Below are 19,770 nucleotides of genomic sequence, written 5' to 3'. Positions count from 1 at the left end.
CTTTGTGGGCCTTCTGTTTATCACCCGTGTGGGCTAATCCAAACTTAGAGCTTCGCCAAATTGTGCAGTGACCCTAAACGTGGGCTGGGGCACAGGTATAAATTAGTGCTGGACATGCTGCACAATTGTATGTGTGTATGTTGAACTTCTTTTGCACCGTACGTGGATAAGCGCGCTAATCGGTGGTGCAGGTGAATGACAGCAAGTTAAACACAAAGTTATTCTAAAGAAATTAGTTTTTAATCTATATTTTTAAAAGTGCATAGCTTGACCAAGTATTTTAAGTGGGACATGCTCAGCAGGCATCCCCATTACGGAACAAGAGCATTTTCTCTTAATTAGGGGTTCCGCAGGATGCTCAACAAAACTTGGCTGGCACTGTTTCCTCTTTTTATGGGCAGCAATATTAATTTATTTACTGTATTACAATGTAGCACATGTTAATTTTTTATTCCTCCTTCCCTTAGCAATGTAAACATTGATACTGATGTATTAAAAAAAGATTTCAACCTCGTGTCCCAAACATTTTGTGCAAGATTACATTTCAACGCACGAAAACGTGCTTGAAATATTAACATCTCGCCACCGTGACGGTGTTAATTGCCTTGCCTGGTAAACAGGAGGGCATGGGTTCGATCCCCGATACTGACGTCTGTATATTTGGAGTTTGCATGTTATCCCCGTGGTCGCGTGGATTTTTCTCCGGGTCCTCCGGTTTTTCCCTCCACATTTATAAACATGGGTTTAGAGTATTTGTCTGCTATAAATGTCCACGTGACAAGCCGCCACTTCGTTGAGCTATCATTTCTGGCTAGGTCGCTTCTGAAAAAGCTATTTAGTAGAGTAAAATGAATATAGTTTAGTTTCTAAGTGCCAGGAAGACGTATTCTTTCTGGTGGACACGTCCACTGTTGTTTCCCCTCTGTGGAAACATCGTGGCAAAGGAATAGCAACCGATCTGAAAAATACCGATTTACACGTTCTGTGCAGTGCTGGCACGGCATACTCTCCGATACCGGCCAATTTTGCCCGCTGATATTTTACCGTTTAAAGAACCAAGACTTTTCTTTCGCAATGTATATGAACAGCCGAGATTAAAAATGCGAACATTTGCTTCCAGTTAAAAATTAAAAGGGAGAGATTCAATCGCTCCCATACTGCAGAATTCCCGACCGACTCGCTGACCTCCCCGAGGTTCAGGCTCAAGGAAACTCTCCTGGCAACATTGAGTAATGTCTAAAGTTATTAAAGGAAGAAGAACAGCCCGGTTGGGAAAAAAAGAAACATTCTTCCAAGCGCCGTAACAAATTGCACTTATTTAGCAAAATTTGCACATGTATGAATAGCCGTGAAAGACAAAAAAAAAACGGTGTTGTTCGTGCACATGTATACGCATATAATGGGGAGCTGTAGCCTTGAGGTTAGCACATTGAGCTCCACCGCATGAGATTCCCAGTCATGGCTAACATCATTGGTATATATCAGAACTGGTTCTAGCCCTTCCCTAGGTTGATTCGGCCTCAAATGAGTACCTTGGATAAAGTCAGCCAGGTGTGGTTTGGCCACCCATCCCCTTTGTGTGCCATGCAGGCCGGCCTCCTCAATAGGTTGCTCGCCAATAGGCTGTTTAGGATATACACTGGATCTCTGGCTCGTCTGTCTTATGCATTTTTACGTACAGCGTATGCCATATTTCACAGAGTGCATTTCTGCTTGTGTTGGTGGACACACCTTGCGACGCCGCGGCTGCGTAATGAAGTAACAGATCGCTCGCGCTTCTGTGTGGCACACGAGGGTTTGTAATGCACCCCCGCTGCGCGCTGTGGCCTCGGTGAGAATTTCTCCACCCGGGCCAACTGGCACAACAGAGGGGGGCTTCTCTCTGCCCAGGCCGGGCTGCCTTTGTGCAATTTTTTTCCCAGAGAGTTTGGAGCAAATAAAAAAAACATTGCCTTCTGGTTGGCGCAATGGCATTTCTGTACGGGGCATGCCAGGTGGCATTTTCTGTTGTTTCATTGGTTGTTTGCATGACAGGGGCCTCTGGGTAAACACACGGGACTGGCGAGCAGCTCTGGGGCAAGTAGAACTTGGCGTATTTTTTGTTGGATCAAACTCTTTCCGATTCCATTTACTACTGCATGTGCGCGCATATGAATTGCAAAAGATTTATACATAAATAGACTTGCAACAAAAAAGCAAATAGCCACTTAAGACATTTTCACCATGAAAATCTCAAGTCTGCATATGCTTGTCCAACTGTAATTTGTTTTCATTCGGCACAACTGAAGCAAAATAAACACGGAATTTTTCCTGCTTGACGTAACCATTCGCGATTATTTTCCTTTATTTCCTGCCGTAGCTGCTGCCTTTTAAAACGCGACATCTCATCCAAATATACTTTACGATGTGGAAAGTTGAAATGTGTGGTCATTTTTAAACAATGAAAGGTGTCTGGGGGAAGGGACAATACTTAAGGGGCTCTATTACTTCGAAGAATGGAACATTGTGTTCCAAAACACAAGGGTGGAGGTGGGGAAGAGCCAACAGCTGTATGCATAGCTGAGCATTCCCAAAGCAATAGGCCCATGTGATATGTATAAGTACATATGCTACAATTGAACATCAATGGGTATTAAAGTGGAAAGACCATCCACAAGGAAGAAACATCAGAGTGCTAATTAGACGCTGCTTGCACACCCCCCCCCCCCCCCGATGGACTTTGTTGATGACAGCCAGATTGACTTTGTTCTTCACTGTGAACACAGCTGATTGAATAGCAATTAGGGTGGAGAGTGAAGCTATTCTGTGTTAAAGCATTGAATGTGGACACGTTGAGGTGAATGAACAATGCAATGCAAAAGTCAATTATGACTTACATTCACTTGTAGTTCGTAAAAAGATACGTAGACATGCACAATGCATGTACCGCAGTACAGTGATTTGCTTGAACGATGGTGCATAATAAATGCATACTAAATGCTGTCAAAATACTCCAGTGTATTGTTTCACTGGAACTATTATCACTCGGGTTGTTAATTAGCAGTTGTGTCCATTTTGGCTGGTAACAACTTTCTCAATCAGATTGTTTTAAAGAAACAAAATAAGTTTATTTTTAATTTTGTCAATGCGCTTTTTCCTTGCCTTCCAAACTTAAAAGAATGGAGTGAATAACGTCATGTTGGGCATGCCTCTTCTCTTAGTCAACTCCCATAAAAAAAAAATTGGTGTCTCGTGGGATTTATGTATTGTTTCAAATAATTAACATGGACTAATACAGCACACGCAACACGACTTACATTTGTTAAAATTAATTAACGAATCTCCACATGCATCATCAATATTGCCTAATGACAGAAACAAAACACATGACAAGCTGACATTGCAGGTAAAGGCCCATCATTCAGAGCAGAAGGGAGGGGGGGGTGACTAAACCCAGTTGAACGTTGTACTGTACGCTGTGGTGCCCTGGGAAAGTTGAGACGTTTTAAGAGAGTGGAAAAATGCATTTTCGTATTGACATATTAGCACCTTTGTCCCGACAAACATTGAGCACCGGTTAAGCCGTTAACTGGTTTATATTATTAATAATAAATCAACAAATAAAACTGGAAAAAATGCATCGTGGGAAAGTAAATACTATCAACTAAGGTCTACAGGCAAATCATTGTCCACTAATGTAAAACCTGTGCACTGTATATTAGTAAAACACTTAATTTTTCAACTTTCTTATATTTCCCAGTTTTTGCAGGGCCCCACAGTATAAGGTGCAATCTCCAAAGTTAAGTCCATCAGCCGATGCCCTCTGCTCTGAGAGCATTATATAAAATGTACACCTCGTATTATTATTCTTATATATGTCCTGTTGTTAGGCAATGTTAATGATGAATGTGGTGACATTTGTTTTGATTCGTGCATGTGCACCACTGCCAACGAAATCCCCCCCATGCATTGTCTAGACCTGTGTCGGTTGCATATCTGTCAACCCATGCGGTTTACCCGTATTCTTGTACAGGAAAAATGAGTTTTCAGGTCCATACGGTGTACAGCCGTTTCAATACGGGGAGAAAAATGTGTTTGTCTATTTGTATTTTTCCCTTGCGATGGGGTTGACAGGTGTGGTTTGAATATGGGAACTTTTTTTGTCTGTTTGTTTATGTTTCTCCCTTGTGATGGGACTTTGTAGGATGAACGTTGAGATTTATAAAGGGCACGGGGTGATCAATAAGGTCTGGTCTGCAATAAGGTAGGGCACTGATAAGCGTTTGACAGCTATGCGGTTACATTTCGATTTAAAGCTTTCGTGACTGCAGGGATTCATCTTCTTGGTTCTTTCGGTAAAGTCACGTAGAAGGAAAGTAATAAAATAATAAAAATAAAACATAATAAAATAATTCTCACGACGTTTCGGCCACAACGCAAGCAGCCATCCTCAGGTGAAGACCAGGTCTGTCGTGGAGACAGCGAATTATTTTATTATGTTTTATTTTTATTATTTTATTACTTCCCTTCTACGTGACTTTACCGAAAGAACCAAGAAGAGCTATGCGGTTGTCGAAAGCGAATCCAGATCGGATACTGGAGGTGGAAGCGCGGACCTCTAATGTCCTCTGCTTGTGACTGCGTCGCTTCTTGGCCGAACGTTCTAAGGCAAAACGTGCAGAGACAAGACTCACAACATTGTGAAGAAATAATGAAGCCTCATTGTACTTTATTTAGCTTCGTTACTAGTTAACCTGTGTTGTTTTATGCAATTCTACAATGCTGCACGTGCATAATTAACTTTATAAAAAAAAAATGGCGTCTCGTCACCGTGATATTTTTTAACTGGCATGTCGCGGGATGATGCTATGGTGTAATTGTTAACAAACTGAACTCGCAATCTCAATATTGCTGGTTCATTCTCTTTTTTTGCGCAGCAATTTAAACTACGGGCAGGTTTCTTCAACACCATACCGTCATCCAGCAGTACAAATGTGTACACCACAGTGTATTGGTTGGTTGCTTGTGGTGAGATGAAGTGTGGGTTACTCCCATCTCTTCTAATGACTGTGGCCAGTGGGGAAGAGTAGGCCAAATACCCTCGAGAGGAGAGTCTCTTGTGCTCGTTATCGTGGGCAAGACATTGCAGTACTGCGCCTTCACGTCTTTGCCTTTGATGTCAGAGGATTGCATTATATATGGTCTTAATAATACATTAATGTAGGCACCGCTTGGTAAAGATTAAGAGAGAAAATATCTGCTGCGCCATTCTTGCCCCAGATGTCCTGGTTTAGGGGACTTATCAAGATCACTTTGGGTGGTAAAATAGCGTGAGAAGGGGTTCAATGAATGGGAGAATACATGTGAAACTATTGGCTTGCATCAGATCAACATTGCAATATAATTCCTGTAAAATGATAATCGGGAGCGGTTAGTAAAGGTGGCAGCTTTGTTTCAAGTAGATGTCACTCGTGAGGATGTCCATACTTTGAATGGAACTTAGAACGGCAGTGCAGCGTTGCGATAGAGCCGTCACGTGCGTGTCCGCAGGCTGTGTACTGGACGTTGATCTTGGTGCGTGAGATTTGTTTCAAGTCCATTGTCAAGGATGTACGTATTAAAAAAAGAACACGTTTACAATTGGGCATTGTGAAGAAGTTCTCAATGAATAGTTATTCAGTCTCTTTAACCCCCCTTGAAGTTGCCCATCTGTTGTTTTGGTCTCTCCTTTCCCCGATTACCTGCTCCACTCGTCCTTTCTTATCCTTTCCATTTTATCCTCAAAACATAAATCCAGTACTTCATTTGTCTCAGTTGAACTCTAAAAACAAGCCGTGTCAAAGACGCTTATCTTGCAGTGATTTCCTCATGAAGGCAGACATCAAAGTCTGCCTTTAAAGATAATGGGACATTCAACATTTTTTCTCTATATATTATACATTCAGCAGTTGTGCACAAACTCAATCGCTTATACTATATTTCCCACTGTCAATACCGAAGTAACAAAGGTGTTTAAGTTTAAATATATATTTTGTTGTAATTGCTCTCAATGTTGCTCTCAATGCTTTCAATGATCAGCAAATAAAAACATATGAACCCACTTTTTTTTCCCCCCAAAGCATAATGGACATGTCTAATACTTCAAAAGGCCTTTCGAGACGCTTATCTTGACTTTCCATTGTAAATACAGGTACTGGCGTGGAGTGAAAAAACAGACCCCATCACGCATGCTTGTATAGCGCACGTCATGCAATATTGTATGTCCTTTAAAAAGAAAAATGTAGAGTTACACTGCTTGGGATAGGACACGCAGACTATCAAATATAAACATCTGCGATCACTTTGGTTTTTATGAACAAATAAAACATGCCGTCATAAAATTCTTGCTTACAACGTAAGCGATCATCTGTCCGTGATAGGACCCGCCGTTGTGTGTGTGTGAATTCCATGTGGTCACCAATGCTTGCGTGCACTTGGAGATTGTTTTCTTCCAGACAGACCTGCTCGTGGCCGTAACGACAATATTTAATGTGAACACTAACAAAGATACATGCCCCCCAAAAAAGATTTCGGTCTGTTTTGGATTGATTTTACAAAAAATGGTGGCGGTAATGTTGTCGTGTTTTTTTATTTATTTACCACCATTAAAGAACTTAACAAAGAAGGCTACGATGTCGGGGCTAATGATAAATACCGGATGAGCAAAATAAAAGTCACGTTCCACAAGTACATTGAACAAAAAAATAAGCGATTGTTTGGAGGAACACAACTGGGAAGACGCTTCAGATTACTTATATCTAGGGAAAATAATCCAAGGCGCATTCGGATCATTATTATATTATTGGCAATCCTAATGATAGTGATCGATAGCAGGATGTGGAGTGGTTTGGGAAATGTAACTTCGGTCATGGAAAAGCCTGAAGAAAGACTGGTTTTAATCGGTGCATGTAATTCGCTGTGACAAAGGAATCGGAAACGTGGACTGTATAAAGGTGACAGAATGTGGAACAAAAAATAAAAAATACACGACAAACAAAACGTGTGGAGGACTCCATGTCAGGAATCGCACTGAAAGTCCGAAAGAGTAACTCATAGTTCAGATGACACACGCAAATTATAGTTGCATCATGTCGATGGTTATTTTAAAAAAAAGTCAGCTTGGGCAGGAAATGTCACCACGAGTGGACGTAGCAAAGACATAGGGATGTCTATGTCTAGCAGTGGATAGACCACAGCTGATGGTAATGGTAGCGGATGATTCAGGTAACTTTTGATGGCAACTCAAGGAATACCATTTCGACGTCGTGAGAACTTGAGCAGACGAACGAGGCTACTCTGATCCATTGTTTTGTCTACAGATGCTGTAAGCTGATAGCTGCCAGACCTACACGGAACCTTTTTCATAGGTTGAAGAGAGTTTTTTTTAAATGTAAGCGAATTCAGTATGTTCATATGTCACTGTTCCTGGGAAGTGTTTGCTCGAAATTTGAATGTTAATTAACGTAGAATATATTTTTGTTATTATCAAGGATGAACAAAAATGTTTTCCCATTTCAAGGGAAACAAATCGTTTGCATGTTCGTCATTAGCCACTATTTATCCACTGCTAGATGATGCCCTCCTTATGTCATCGCCATCCTTCATGGTCCTGTGGATACCACAATCCATCTTGCGCCTGTGTTTGAGCTGATCTCAAGCCCATTTTCTATTCTTAACAGTTAACAAAATGCATTTGAAGTTTTGTTTCTGAATTTTGTTGATATGTCTTTTAAAACGCTGAAATATGTACATCATATATGATTATTACTTTTTTATTAAAATAATTTAAAAAAACATAAACTAATTTAACATTCCTCATTAAAAAGATATTGCATCACGAGTAACAATATAACATTAATCGTAGTAATGTGCACAGATAAGGAACCTCTCGCAAAAAGTTTATAGGTGCCGTGCATTAAAAGAAGAAAAAGTACAGAAAGATTGGGTTGGCAGAATAAAGTACCAAAGAGGAACAAAACGAATTTTTTTTTTAGGATGGGTTTTTAGTCAGGAATTAAAGTTATAAACGCCACTTTCTGAGAGCCTGGTCTCAAGAACAAAACCAAGATAGAGGTTTACAAGGACCATATATTTTTTTATGGTCTTATAACTGCAGCATTTATCATAACAACTTTGAAATGACTTGGCAGTTGATGGGAAGTCACCAAAATTGGTCTGTGACCACAGCTTTTATAAAATAAGCATGAATGTCAGCTGAAGCCACATGTTGGAAGAAAACACTGACGTGGTTTGTTTTGAAGTTGGACACCTTTCAAATATAATACAGCAGGAATGTTGGAAAATACTTCGTATAGATAGCATAACATTTCTAATAGAAAATGTGGAGTTTTCTTTGTAGGATGAAAAGCAAACGATATATTTACATTGAATGGTCAAATGTATGAGTTCATAGTAATCATCATGAGCATCATTAGCCATGATATATCCACTGCTGGATGAGGCCTCCCCAGAACACCCAGATACTGCGACACCGGCTGACATTATTGCTCCATCTCTGTGTTGGAAGTCCTCTCGAATGTCATCCCACCATTGGCTGCCACTCCGTCATTAGACTTGGACCATCAGCCGTCATCCCAGAGGTCGCAATCGGGTACCCGATACCCGTACCCGATACCCGTACCCTACCCGATACCCGTACCCTACCCGATACCCGTACCCTACCCGATACCCGTACCCTACCCGATACCCTGCTACCCATACCCGGCCGGGTACGGGTACCCGTTTGCGACCCTGGTGCGGCCGGGTACGGGTACGGGTAGGCCGTGAGTCACTGGTGAGTAACCGTTTGTCACTCATTTTCCAACGTCTTGTCTCTTCTCACAATTCAAGTTCCTAGAATCAACCCACCCGCGCCTGCAACATGGCTTCATCCCAGAGGTCGCAATCGGGTACCCGTACCCTACCCGATACCCGGCCGGGTACGGGTAACCGGGTATCGGGTAGGGTATGGGTACGGGTATCCGATTGCGACCCTGGTGCGGCCGGGTACGGGTAAGGAATCAAAACCCGTTTGCGACCTCTGCGTCATCCCCTGTAGCGATGTATCCTGGCCCGAGCCAACTGTTCTTAAGTCAATACAAAAAAAGCATCGGTTCAGTCATGATTTCAAGCCATTCTCCAAGTATACAGATATAAATGTGTGTCCAGGTGATTTAAAAGTTCAGTCTGGAGGTTTACTGAGGAATAACTTCTTAGCCAAAACGAGAAATATGCACTTGGGTTGCCAGGGTACTGGCCAAGCCATTTGTAAAAACAAACCACCGAGTTTTCCAGTAAGATTGCACAAAATTTTCAGATATATTAGCTGCGTGATATAAAGGAATGTAAGATATTTTGTGACCTGTAAAAATCCGGAAACAAAATTGTGCCACATGTTTTCAAGACAATTATTTTTGTTATTACTATCAAGATATGCACACAATTTGTAAAAAATGTTCACCATCTCAGATTTGCTGACAACGCAAACATCGTAACAACCAATGGAAATGAACGATAGGAAATGATTTAAGAGCTTAACAAAAAAGGGCTACAAAGTTGATCTCAAGGCAAGTACGAGGAAAACAACAAACTTTGCTCAACAAAACATTATAATGTTTGGAAGAACACAACACAGCATTATCTATTTATATATATAATCACTCAGAGATCAATTATTGAAGGTGGATAGGGATCGTGAAATGGAGGCAAGTGACAGCAGCATGGAGTGCTTTTGGAAAACTGCATTTGAAAACAAAAAGCAAGATAATATTTGCTTGAATGAGAGCTTTCAATCCCTGAATAGTATCCGCTCTGATATTTGGATCAGAAGCATGGACATTGAAATGTTAAATTGGAATGAAATCCTTAAAATGTACACAAAGAAGCCTAGATAGATGCATGCTCAGAATTCTGAAAGATAGAAAGAAGAATGCATGGATCAGAGAACCAACACTATTTGGAATTATCACGTTGACTGTTTTGGGCACATTGCCAAAAGTAATGATGACCAATGGACGAAACTTGTGATGGAAAGGGAGCCAAACGAGAGAGCGTGCCCGAGAGGAGAGACGTAGCGACAAGGTCAGCTCTCGTGATGCAGTGAGATGGATTGTGGCTAGGCACGGCCATGTGGAGTTGTCAACGGCGTGGGGAGCCATTCGTCCAGCAGTGAATAGACCAAGGCTGGTAATGATTATGTACTGATCACGACGAGTGTGTCACAGTGTAAGGCGCTCGATCCCCACATGTACGGTCGAAATGTAAAGTTCGGGCCACCTCCGTAGCTCCACGGCATCACAGCTGAGTGCGTCTGACCCTTGGCAGCTGATGACCCGACAGATTTCTGCCTTTTGTTTTGCTCGCGTCTGTGGCCAGACTGTCTGCAGTGGGCCATTCATTTGGCATTGCGTAATGGAAGAGCAGTTCCTCTGGATCCTACCCAGGGCTGAGAGCATGTCCAGCCACAGTCTGTGCTCAGAGCTGGTTTTGGCATTACCGACAACGCAATTCCAGCAATTCAACTCTTCTGCGGGCCAGCTGCAAGCGAGAGCTCTCCACGATGCATTAATCATAGCCTCAGAATGCCTACCACTTGGATGTGCTTTGTACTTTTTTTTTTCCACCGTAAACGGAGCAAGTCCTGCTCCAACAGCAATACGTGTGTGTGTGTATGCATAGGTGCAAACAGAGCTGGAGATATACGGCAAATTAATTGAATAGCACAGCGCACGAACGCGTCGAGTATGTGTGTGCAACAATAAATGATGGCTTTCTGTTGTTGCTCAAGTGAATGTAATGCAAAGTTTTGTAATTGTTATTTTTAAAAAAATAATATGCTATTATAGCAGCAATCCAAACCAGCTAGCCTTTGTAAACTTTACTTAGTTATACACCATGATGTTGAGGTTTTTTTTAAATCAATCTACCACTGGATGAAGGCCTCTCCATGCTTTTTGGCCATGGGGGTTGCTTGACCATACTTCCCCATGTTGGTCAGTGCAGGTTCGTGAATTGGGTGCCCAGGACAGATTCAGATATTACTTTCAACTGGTATTAGCCATGGTTAGGAATCAAACTCAGGTGGCCTCGTTCATAGCTCAGTGTGCCACAGTAGCGAGATGTGTTAACTACCTCGCCTGGTATACAGCAGGTCGTGGGTTCGATGCTGACCCTGACGCCTGTATATTTGTAGTTTGTATGTGATCCCCGTGGTTGCTTGGATTTTTTTCAGGGTCCTCCGGTTTTCCCTCCACATTTAGAAACGTGCGTTTAGAGTATTTGGCTGCGATAAATTTCCACACGGTAAGCCACTTCGTAAAGCTATCATCTGTGGGCAGGTCGCTTCAGAAAAAGGGCTATATAGCTCGATGAGCCTAAACTGTAAAATAGTTTATAGTTGAGTTTTAACCACTGGGCCACAGCTCAACATTTTTTAAAATGTACGAAATAGTGGGACCCTGGTGCTGCCAAGCCCACAACGTTATGAGGCCTGTGTGCCGTCTGGGCCAGTGGTGGCGTTGTAAGTTTCTTGGACTCCAAGCTCAAAATAGTTTATAGTTGAGTTTTAACCACTGTGCCACAGCTCAACATTTGTTTTAATGTATGCAATAGTGAGACCCTGGTGCTGCCAAGCCCACAACGTTAGGAGGCCTGTGTGCCGTCTGGGCCAGTGGTGGCGTTCTAAGTCTCTTGGACTCCGAGCTCAACTCCGGTAGCTGCTGACCTCAGCCAAAGTAACCGTGTGTGTCCCAGGGAAAGACAAACCCAATGGCTACCCATTGCGAACTGCCTAACTAGATTACAAGGATTTCTAGGGCTCTAGTGGAAAAGCACGAGGCTTCGCGAGCAAAAGCCAACAGCTCTGTTGGAATAAAAAAACGATCGGAAAGGAGGCGCTGTACAAAGGAATCTGCGGTACAGAAGTGCGTTCCCGCGTATGGCCGCGTTTCAGCCGGAGGCGAAGACTAACTGCAGTTTCTCCCCACTGATGGCACCGCTCAGCAGTTAAGGATAAGGATTTTCATTTATTAAGCGCTTATATAGCACAGCTGCCGATCTCCCAGTGTGGCAGTTAAAACAATGGGGCACTCTTCTTTACTCCTCCCCCCCCCTCCTCTCCCCCTCCCCAACGTCTTTGCACCCAGCAGTATAAACGTGTACGTCACAGTTATTCGACCGGAAGGTCCCGCTCGGTGGGGTAAAGTGTGGACGCTCTCGCTTTTTCCAAGACGTGCGGCCAAATACCCTCGAGAGAGAGAGAGAGAGGGGCAGAGGTCGCAACCGGGTACCCGATACCCGTACCCTACCCGATACCCAGCTACCCGTACCCGGCCGGGTACGGGTACCCGTTTGCGACCCTGGTGCGGCCGGGTACGGGTACGGGTAGGCCGTGAGTCACTGATGAGTAACTGTTTGTCACTTATTTCCCAGCGTCTTGTCTCTTCTCACAATTCAAGTTCCTAGAATCAACCCAGCCGCGCCTGCAACATGGCTTCATCCCAGAGGTCGCAATCGGGTACCCGATACCCGTACCGTACCCGTACCCGGCCGGGTATCGGCTAGGGTACGGGTACGGCCGGGTACCCGTTTGCGACCCTGGTGCGGCCGGGTACGGGTAGGGAATCAAAACCCGTTTGCGACCTCTGGAGAGGGGGCTCTGCAGAGCTCCCTCTAGTGGAAGCCCTTCGGCCAGCAGTGTCGTGAGCAAAACACTTTACAGAGCTGCACCTTTAGCTTTACCTATGCCACGACATCGCTAAGCGTTGGCTGATTTTAATAACTTGTGTGTTTTTTGTGAGAGTACAATTATCGTTCGAGTTGGCCACTCATTTCTAAAAGCAGCTCGTCGGCCTAATGCAATATCTTTTTTTTTAATACATCATGATCAAACAAAGCAATCTTTACTTTCTTTAATAACTTTCTTAACTGTACACCTGATGCACAATAGTGAAAAATATTAGCAACATCTGCAAGGAGATGCCTAATAAATGCAACGATAAAATGAAGGTAAAATAAGAGTTGTAACTACAACAAAAACAACAGCAACAACTATATGTCAGTTCTAGCTCCGACATCGATGCATTGCGAATGCTCATGCAGCTAGCACTTCAGTGTAAATGTCTGACATGTAGCGGGCAGTAATCTCATAAGTGACTGAGGAAGTTGCAGCCACATTTACTGTGTTATTTTCATGATTATGGCCTAGAATAATTATGGAGATGCACCCAAGTATTGTAAATGAAATAAGTGTCTTACCGAGGACATGCAGCAATGAAATGAGTTCATGTGTAGGTGCTTGGTATATTGACCGAATAACTCTAACGCTGCTTGGCTTTGGAAATTCCCTCCCATGGGCCCTTTCCCAATTTCTTCTCACCTTTGTCAATAGAAGAAGTGCACGAATTTAATCGATTGCAGCTTTAAGAGCACTGCTTGTTGCTGGCTGCTTTGTATTTTGGGCCTGTTGGATGGCAAACGTGATTAATAAGTTCTAGATTTGAAGCTTTCGTGACTGCAAGGATTCATATTCTTAGTTCTTTCGGTAAAGTCACGTAGGTAAAAAATTTAATTAAAATTAATAAAAAATAAAAACAATAAAATCACGACGTTTCGGAGGCAACACAAGCTTCCGTCTTCAGGTGAAACAGATTTTTTGCTGTGACGGTTTCACCTGAAGACGGAAGCTTGTGTTGCCTCCGAAACGTCGTGATTTTATTGTTTTTATTTTTTATTAATTTTAATTTAATTTTTTACCTACGTGACTTTACCGAGAGAACTAAGAGTATATATTTTATACATATATATTGCAGGATAGTGAGAGATAGCAACAGCTTGGGGGGAGGCCTTCGCAGTGGATTGATCGTGGCTAATGCTGATAGGAAAACAAGTGGAACTACGCTCGACGCCCTGCCAGAAGTACAACCAGTTGGACACACGTTCGTGACATGAGTCGGACTGAAGGGGAAAATCGCCTGAGGGGAAGAACCAAACGGGTGACTGAGTGATGACATGAGGGCACTTTGCACAAGCGAGATGGATTGCAGCTGCCCAAGAGCAAGGGTTGAAGCGTCTAACGGGAGGAGGCGTTGGGAGGATGGAGGGGCACGGAGGAAGTCGCCTTCCAACGGCGCATCGAGAATGCCGATGGTGTGATGAATCTGATGATGACGATGATGAATTGGGTGGTGATGAGAGCGGTCTCTTACAGAATTTCCGTCAGCTTTTTGTGAATGTGACTTCAGCGATACTTTGTGTTTTATTACCTGTTTGCTTTTGTTTCATTATAGCTGTGTTTCCAGGGACGTTACTTTAACATAATGATAGGGGGTGAAATCGAATTGTTTATGCTGTGGAAACGTTGGAAAACAGTAAATTATGGCCATCCTATTTGAGCTGTGTTTAATTTGACGAGTTTGGACAAAAGTTCAGGAAACGTTGTTCATGTTTAGACATTTTTATTGCCTTCTAGAAGAGTTTAACTTCCGTAAAACACTTCATAATGCTTTGTGGTGATGCTCTTCAGTATACCATAATGAAATTCACTGAATGCAGGCCAAATTTTTTATACCATAAATTGGCAAAAAACGTCACCCCATTACGAACATATAGTACTTAAATGTATATTATTTCAATACTTGATATTTTTTGCAGTTTTCGCCCTCCCATATACGTTCATTATTTGTTCTAGATTCTAAGGAATGATAGCAATATGCTGCCACTCAAATGAGAGCATATTATAGCGTTTATATAATTATTTTAGGCGACTGATCCATAACTGTGTGCTTCTATAGGCAAACAACTCAATCATTCCTTAGGGGCTTCAACTCTTTGGAAACTCTTTACGTTTTCTGTCATAAAGGGCTTGGGGGGGGGGTGATGGGTGGCATGTTTTTAGGTCGCAATCATCACCATCATCATCATCATCGTCATCATCATCATCAATGTTATCATCATCATTCCAAAGGCATGCATGGTGAAAGCAAGTTTTTGAAAACATCACGAAATTATTACCAAGTTATTACAAGTGCAGTATACTGTGTGGTTTTGGCACAGTTCAACGTTTTAACATTACCCGCACATTTTCCAAGAATTTATTTTAAGCATTCGCAGTGCATGGGTAGAAAGATAAAATTCTGCAGGCCAAAAAATAGATAGAAAACGATAATCCATCAAGCACCTATTATATTATTTTTCTTAGAACCGGCTTACAGACCCCATCGCAATGCTCTGCCTGTTTTTTTTTGCATGGGAGGCAGACGTTGCTTGTAATGCTTGGAGCAGGGCTTTTCATTAACCTGCGTGGACATCATGGGACCTCCTTTGCCAGTACCAAAATATACTAATAGGGTTTTTCCCCTTTTTTCTGGCAACAAAACTGACACCTTTTTTAAGGAATCATGCTTACATTAACCACAATACTTGCAGTCCCGAGCTCTCATTACTCTGGTAGTGCGTTGTCTTTGAACTGTGCGCCTTTTGGCGTCATCTGGTCGAACACCATATGAGCCTAGGCTCTAAAGAAAGCTGTCTCTGGTGTGGACCAATCAGTTTCAAAGACAATGCATAAATTATCAGAGTATTGTTTTTTGTTTGCATTTGACTGCAAGTATTGTGGTTAATGTAAGCATGATTCCTTGCAAAAGGTGTCCGTTTTGTTGCCAGAAAAAAAGGGGAAAACCCCTATTAGTACTGCGTGGACATCTCTACACTGCCGGCATCAGGCCAAGGTTAAACCAGTACATGGCTAAGTACTATGACGGAGAGGCCCTTAGCAGGGTGACCGCAAGGTTTCAGGAGGGATTTCAACAGACTTTTTAAATCTTAAAGCACCGATGCATTTTCTTGATTCTTTCAGTAAAGTCACGTAGAAGGGAAATAATAAAATAATAAAGTCACGTAGAAGGGAAATAAGAAAAAAATATTATTTTATTATTTCCCTTCTACGTGACTTTACCGAAAGAACCAAGAAAATGCATCGGTGCTTTAAGATTTCGAAAGTCTGCTGCAATCCCTAAATAATACAATAATATTATTTTATTATTATTAAATAATATTATTTTATTATTTCCCTTCTACGTGACTTTACCGAAAGAACCAAGAAAATGCATCGGTGCTTTAAGATTTCAAAAGTCTGCTGCAATCCCTAAATAATAAAATAATATATATTTATTATTTCCCTTTTACGTGACTTTACCGAAAGAACCAAGAAGATGAATCCCTGCAGTCACAAAAGCTTTAAATCGAAATTTCACCGATGCATTGTTGTTGCTGCTGCTGCTGCTGCTGCCAGTGCCTCCTGCGGGGAAAGCGGCAATACTCAAGTGCCACAGGGATGAGTGGCTTCGGCTTTTGTTTCAGACGTTGACCCTTCCATCCCGTGCAGGAACACCACCCCAACCCCCACCACACCCTCGACTAAATGCACGGCCATCGGTACCTTGGAGATGAAAAGGGCCTCAAAGCCTGAGACTTATCCGACATGGTGGAGGAAGTCACGGGGTGGATCGGGTTTTCATTCATCTGTGGAAAGCGACTTCATGCCTCCTGGGGCTATGGCTCTAACCTTCATTGCACGGGAGCTTGCAATAGCTCCCTCCCTCCCTCTTGTAATGATGAAAGGTAGAATCTTGAAATCATGCGTCGCGTTAATTATGGCGGATTTGCGTCATTGTTATTTGTGTAATGTCTCGTGCAGCAAACGTGAGGCATTTGCTAAACACTGCAGTGTTTAAAGTTTAAGAATGTTTTGTGCCAGACACGGAAAAGGACTCTGAATTGATGGTGCTTCCTAAGGCCGTCGTAATTTATAAATCCAGCGTGTTATGTTTGGCTGGAAAAAAAATTACATACTTTAATAAAAAGCATGCTCATGCTCTCGCTCCCACATACGTAAGTACGTACAAATACATGCACACAAAGACGAAAATCCTCCATTAAGCCATACAAGCCGCTGAGGCAAGTGCTGTCAGTGAGCACCTATTAAGGCTGGAATGAAACATCAGAGCGTGGTGTGGACAGCACAATGCCCCAACTGCTTTTGCTTTCCCGATACTGGTGTTTACACACCACACCGGGTTGAGTCGACCTAGGGGAGGCACAGAACAGGTCCAGATACCACTCACCGCTGATGTTATCTTTGGGTTAGGGTAACAGATTGTGGTTAGTGCAGCATGATAACCACTGTGCTATCAGTCCTCCTTGAACCATTTCCCATAACGCGCAAATACACAATCATATAGAGATGGATTTAGAAACTTTCTTTTTAAATCAACTTAATTTTACATTCCCCACAACATGGATAATTTCACACTTCATATAACTGTTGTCTGACTTACCGAATATTGGGGTTAAGTCCTTTGAGACGGTCCAGCCACAACAACAAAATGTGCAGCCACTCCAAGCCTCCATAGCTTTTGCTGCCTTTAAGCAGTTTAATAGATGGCATTTTACAACTATCACTGGGATAATTTATAAGTATAATGATCCATTGCTTATTTTTGGTGTAAGTTTAATTAAAACTGACAGTGAGTTGGGGGCTGGGAATGAATTTCCTTTCATACATTTATCGTTTATTCTTTGCGCTTTTTTATTTATTTTATTCCTGCACTACCACCACTTTGAAATCCGTTACCTGTTCTGAGCAATTAAGTCCATCACCACTTTGCTAAAGTCAGAGTCAAAACAATAACATTTGGTGGTGAGGCAATGCATCATTCACAAACTCATGGGGCAGCAGCTTCAGCCAAGATGCTATTCAGCTCCCTAGTGCTACCTGTCGAAAGTTTGAACTGGCATGAGGACCGCTGTACTTTATGCATATTGATGTTGAACACATCTTTTGATTTAAAGCTTTAGTGACTGCAGGGATTCATATTCTTGGTTCTTTCGGTAAAGTCACGTAGAAGGGAAATAATAAAGTAATATTGGTTTATATTGTCATTATTTTATTATTTCCCTTCTACGTGACTTTACCGAAAGAACCAAGAATATGTTGAACACATCGTCGGAGGGCTCCTCCTTCGTTGAAGATGATCAATCTTTCATAGGAGCAGCAAGTCGCTGTTGGCCCATTTTTCCACGGAAATTTGGTCAGCGGGCTCAACATTATTGTGGCTTGGAGAGGCTCAACATTATTGTGGCTTGGAGAGGCATGAAGGTTTTGTGTGACGCCAGCAGCGAGAACCCAGTGACACGAGATGAAGATGTTTACCGCCGCATGTGTTCGGCTGGTCGAGTTTCCATGGGTGCACACCTGCCTACCTTCAGGCACAAGTGCCCGACAGTCTAGCAGATGATAAATCTCGTTCAGCTGTCCGGAAAATGTAACATCTGCGAACGCATGTAGGAAATAACAAAACAGAAGAAAAACATTGGTTGAATTGGTGAAAAAAAAAACTCCAAGGTTGAAAACATTTTGTTCTAGGGGTGCAAGCATTTAGTTTGACCGGTGATTATATGTTTTTGCAACAGTTGTTTTTCACAGTGGGAAGGTTGCGTGTGATGGGGTAAAGTGTGGGTACTCCCACCCCTTCGAAGACGTCTTGCTAGCGTGGAGGAGTAGGCCACGTATCTTAGAACTCTCTCCTAGCAGAGGCCCTTTCTGCCAGCAACGGTGTGATCAAGCAAATTTCAGGGCCGCGCCTTTACCGCAGTGCCTCGTTCACAGAAATGTACCCAGCGTGACACTGGGTAACTCGTTTCCATAGTAGAGGCTACGATGCAAGATGCTGACTGAAGGAGTATCCACAGATGTTGCCTCAAAATGTCCCCGTGTTTATAAATAAAAGTGCGCTTCACGGCTCAGGAATTGTTCGCCAAAAATTGACACTGTTAAAGTTAGACCGCCTTATATTGGTTTAGAATGTCAAGCCTTAGGATGCACTGACGTATATTTAGAATATCTGAAGACCGGGTGTAAAATGATTCTACATCTTAAGACCATATATATATCGTGCATACTGTAAGAGATGTACATCAATGTCTGAAAAGGTATTTTCGTTCATTGTTAAACTGTCCCATACTGCCTTCGTGCACGATGATTCGTGTGATTGTTCAGTCTGAAGGTTTGATAACATTGATCTTTAGATGCGAGACATTTCAATGCTCTACAGCACAGATTGTACATGTTCCTTATGCCTGTAACGATGTTTCCTTACACAGCGTTTTGATGAATTACCAGAATTTAATATTTTTATTTGTTTCAAGAATCAATCATTTTTTTCGTCTCATTTGCAAAAACGTATTATATATTCTCGCTTGCTCTGTATTTTGTATCACAATTTTTGATCACAATCGTTCATAATTACGTGCAAATCATACGCAAAAATCTGCTAATGTGAATTTATCAAATGCATAAATTTGTTATACGATTCGACGTGTGCATCACAAGCCTTAAGATTCAATGCTTTTCGATATATGCATAATTATACTCATTCATTACCAATGAACCTTACATCTGAGTAATTCCCGTGATGCAGGAGCTCAATTTGTACTTATTTATCTGCCCACCTCCAGCCCCCCATAAAAATAAAAATAAACTTGCATTCAAAAACATTGAAGATGTTTGGTACAGTTGAAATTAAGTAGCCTCACAGACAATAAAATAACAATAAATATGTTGTAGTCTTCTTCTTTTGTATGGCAAGGAATTGATTGGCAACTTTAGCGTCTTGGTGAATATCTGAAACGCTGCCAAGCGAAATTATTGATGTGGTCCCTGGTTTAAGTTCGGTGATCATAACCGTTTCTATAAAA

The 19,770-nt window shown here is 42.1% G+C and overlaps 1 protein-coding gene across 4 annotated transcripts in view; it reads left to right on the top strand.

Moving 5' to 3' along the window:
• The window catches only part of LOC144937905 (ras-specific guanine nucleotide-releasing factor RalGPS2-like), a 193,056-nt gene that overhangs the window by 135,536 nt on the left and 37,750 nt on the right, over positions 1-19,770 (top strand). The window lies entirely within an intron of this gene.

This window comes from Lampetra fluviatilis, chromosome 20 (genome assembly GCF_964198595.1).
Source record: "Lampetra fluviatilis chromosome 20, kcLamFluv1.1, whole genome shotgun sequence".
Taxonomy (NCBI): domain Eukaryota; kingdom Metazoa; phylum Chordata; class Hyperoartia; order Petromyzontiformes; family Petromyzontidae; genus Lampetra; species Lampetra fluviatilis.
This window is presented reverse-complemented; position numbering and strand designations above follow the sequence as displayed.